Below are 4403 nucleotides of genomic sequence, written 5' to 3' on the forward strand. Positions count from 1 at the left end.
AAGCATGTCAGAAGGACACTTTTTGGTCAACTTCTTGTATCTTTCCCAAGCTTCATAGAGGGATTCACCATTTTTTTGCTTGAAGGTTTGAACATCCACTCTAAGCTTGCTCAGCTTTTGAGGAGGAAAGAACTTGGCCAAGAAGGCCGTGACCAGCTTATCCCAAAAGTCCAGGCTATCTTTAGGTTGTGAGTCTAACCATGTTCTAGCTCTGTCTCTCACAGCAAAAGGGAAAAGTATGAGCTTGTAGACTTCAGGATCTATTCCATTAGTCTTAACAGTATCCCAGATCTGCAAGAACTCAGTTAAAAACTGGTAGGGATCTTCTGATGGAAGTCCATGAAACTTGCAGTTTTGTTACATTAGAGCAACTAGTTGAGGCTTCAGCTCAAAATTATTTTCTCCAATGGCAGGGATTGAGATGCTTCTTTATAAAAATTGGAAGTAAGTATAGTATAATCACCAAGCATCCTCCTTGCATTATTGTTGTTGTTACTATTTTCGGCTGCCATCTCCTCTTCTTTTTCGAGAATTTCTATAAGGTTTTCTCTGGATTGTTGTATTTTAGCTTCTCTTAGTTTCTTCTTCAGAGTCATTTCAGGTTCAGGATCTGCTTCAACAAGAATGTTCTTGTCCTTGCTCCTGCTCATATGAAAAAGAAGGAAACAGAAAATAATAATAGGGATCCTCTTTGCCACAGTAGAGAGATTCCTTTATGTGAGTAGAAGAAAATAAGAAGAAAATCTGAACACAGAGAAGGGAGGGGTTCGAATTTTGAGAAGAGAAGTGTTAGTAAATGAATAAATAAATAAAAAGAGATTAGAGAGAGAGGGAATTTGAATATTAACTAAAAGAGAAGAAGAATATTTTTATTTTAATTTTAAGTTAGAATTCGAAAATTAAAAGAAGGAATAAAATTAAAATTAAAATTTAAAACAATTAGTTAATTAGAAAGAATTTTGAAAAAGGGTGAGAAATTTTCGAAAATTAGAGAGAGAAAAGTAGTTAGGTGGTTTTGAAAAATATAAGAAATAGTAAAACAAACAAAAAGTTGATTAGTTAGTTGAAAAAGATTTGAAAATCAATTTTGAAAAGATAAGAAGTTAGAAAAGATTTTGAAATTGATTTTGAAAAAGATATGATTTTAAAAAAGATATGATTGAAAAGATATGATTGAAAAGATATGATTGAAATTTGTTTTGAAAAAGATTTAATTTTTAAAATTAAAATTGATTACTTGACTAACAAGAAACTAAAAGATATGATTCTAGAATTTAAAGATTGAACCTTTCTTAACAAGAAAGTAACAAACTTCAAATTTTTGAATCAATCACATTAATTATTAGTAAAGTTTTCGAAAATTATGAAATAAAATTAAAAAAAGATTTTGAAAATCAATTTTAAAATTTTCAAAAAATGAGAAGAAAAATGAAAAAGATTTGATTTTTAAAAAAAAGATTTTGAAAAGATATGATTTTTGAAATTGAAATCTTGACTTGACTAACAAGAAATAAGTTATTTTAAAAAATTTTGACTAAGTCAATCCAAAGATTTCGAAATTTATGAGAGAAATAAGGGAAAGAAAAAAATTTTATTTTTATTTTTTTTAATTTTGAATGAGGAAAGAGAAAAACAGAAATATGACACAAAACATAAAAATTTTGGATCAAAACCAATGATGCATGCAAGAACACTATGAATGTCAAGATGAACTCCAAGAACACTTTGAAGATCATGATGAACATGAAGAACTTATTTTTGAAAAATTTTCAAGAAAAGAAAAACATGCAAGACACCAAACTTAAAGATTTTTCATGTTTAGACACTATGAATGCAAAAATGCATATGAAAAACAACAAAAGACACAAAACAAGAAAATATGAAGATCAAACAAGAAGACTTGTCAAGAACAACTTGAAGATCATGAAGAACACCATGCATGAAATTTTCGAAAAAAATGCACAAATTTTTAAAACATGCAATTGACACCAAACTTAGAAATTGGCACTAGACTCAAACAAAAAACACAAAATATTTTTGATTTTTATGATTTTATAAAAAAAAGTTTTGGATTTTTTCGAAAATTAATTTTGGAAAAACGAAAAAGAAGAAAAATTTTGAAATATTTTTGAAAACTTTTTGAAAATAAAATAAAGGTTGAAACAACAAGAAAATTACCTAATCTGAGCAACAAGATGAACCGTCAGTTGTCCAAACTGAAACAATCCACGGCAACGGCGCCATAAACTTGGTGCACGAAATTGTGATCTCAATGGCGCCAACAACTTGGTATGCACAATTGTAATATCACTCTTTTTTTACAACTTCGCACAACTAACCAGCAAGTGCACTGGGTCGTCCAAGTAATAAACCTTACGTGAGTAAGGGTCAATCCCACGGAGATTGTTGGTATGAAGCAAGCTATGGTCATCTTGTAAATCTCAGTCAGGCAGATTCCAATGGTTATAATGGTTTTCGAATATAAAAATAAATAAAGCATAAAATAGGGATAGAGATACTTATGTAATTCATTAGTGGGAATTCCAGATAAGCGCATAAAGATACTATGTTCCTTCTGAATCTCTGCTTTCCTACTGCTTTCATCCAATCATTCTAACCCCTTTCCATGGCAAGCTGTATGTAAGGCGTCACTATTGTCAATGACTATTTCCCATCGTCTCAGTGAAAATGGTCCAGATGCGCTGTCATAGCACGGCTAATCATTTGTCGGTTCTCGATCATGTCGGAATAGGATCCATTAATGCTTTTGCGTCTGTCACTACGCCCAACACTCGCGAGTTTGAAGCTTGTCACAGTCATCCCATCTCAGATCCTACTCGGAATACCACAGACAAGGTTTAGACTTTCCGGATCTTAGGAATGGCCGCCAATAATTCTAGCTTATACCACGACGACTCTGATCTCACAGAATGGGAGGCTCGGTTGTCAGGTGAGGCAACCATGCGTCATGGGTCAGGAATCTAAGAGATACACACTCTAGCTTTCGCAGGTAGAACGGAAGTGTTTGTGAAGCACGCTGATGACAAGTCATCATATATCCATTTTTAAGCTAATTTCACTTGTTTCACTAGTCTTTATGCACTTTCTTGCATCTTAAGTAAGTAATTTGGAATGAAAATGCATGACTTCTTTAAATCAAACAACCACCATTAAATTGATACTAAATCATGAGGTTTGAACTAAAATTTATTGATTTTTAATAAATTATAAACCTTATAATTTTAGAGATACTTTGATTGGTTATTTTGGTTTCTTGTAGGTGAAGAAAGGAAGAAAACAAGAAAAACGTGGCTTAAGAAGTGTGGCCAAGAGATGAGAAGTGTGGTGCAACTTAGAAGGAAGAAGCAAACATTGCCCTCCACAAGAGCACATCACCCTCCAGGAGAGCAGCATAATGAACCAAGCCTTAAAAGCACCACTGCCCTGCCCACAATAAGGGCGGAGCACAATTCTATGCCAAGGACCAAAGGAAGCAAAAACTCTGCCCTGCCCTCCTCAAGAGCAATATCGGGCTTTCATGAAAAATAATTCAAAGGAAATTGCTTCCTAGTGTTTCCTATGGGTTTCGAACCCAAGAACAAAGAGGAAAGGAGTAGCGCTCAAATACATGGAAAACAAGCAAAACTTAGCTTGTTTTCAATCTCCAAGAATCGAACACAGCACCATGAGGAAGCAAGGAACTAGGCGTTACTTTGGTGCCAAGAAAACCAAGGAAAAATGAGCAACGTGTGCCTCCACCAAGTTTCGAACTTGGGACTTCAACCATTGACAACATTGCCCTGCCCTCTGGTGGGCGAAATCGTGATTCATTCTTTTCACTTCAACAATCCAAGGTAATGGCTCCAAACACTTGGTGCACAGAACCATGGTCCAAAATTAACTTCACAGTCTCGCTCAACTAACCAGCAAGTGCACTGGGTCGTCCAAGTAATACCTTACGTGAGTAAGGGTCGATCCCACGGAGATTGTTGGTATGAAGCAAGCTGTGGTCTCCTTGTAAATCCCAGTCAGGTTAAATAACTAAATTAAGAGATTATAGGATTAAATTAAATAAACTGAAAATAAAGATAAAGTTACTCATGTAATCCAATGGTGGGAATTTCAGATAGGCGTATGGAGATGCTGTGTTCCTTCTGAATCTCTGCTTTCCTGCTGCTTTCATCCAATTCTTCTTACTCCTTTCCATGGCAAGCTGTATGTAGGGCATCACCATTGTCAATGGCTACATCCCATCCTCTCAGTGAAAACGTTCCTATGCTCTGTCACAGCACGGCTAATCATCTGTCGGTTCTCAATCAGGTTGGAATAGAATCCCTTGATTCTTTTGCGCTTGTCATCACGCCCAGCCTTCAGGAGTTTGAAGCTCGTCACAGTCATTCAAT

The 4403-nt window shown here is 34.9% G+C and overlaps 1 non-coding gene across 1 annotated transcript; it reads left to right on the forward strand.

The window, feature by feature from the left end:
- LOC127740734 (small nucleolar RNA R71) lies at nt 1-108 on the forward strand. Its single transcript, XR_008001593.1, has one exon. It is a non-coding gene; the product is annotated as a small nucleolar RNA R71 (small nucleolar RNA).
- Nucleotides 109-4403: the final 4295 nt, after the last annotated feature.

The sequence above is a fragment of the Arachis duranensis genome, chromosome 7 (assembly GCF_000817695.3).
Source record: "Arachis duranensis cultivar V14167 chromosome 7, aradu.V14167.gnm2.J7QH, whole genome shotgun sequence".
Taxonomy (NCBI): domain Eukaryota; kingdom Viridiplantae; phylum Streptophyta; class Magnoliopsida; order Fabales; family Fabaceae; genus Arachis; species Arachis duranensis.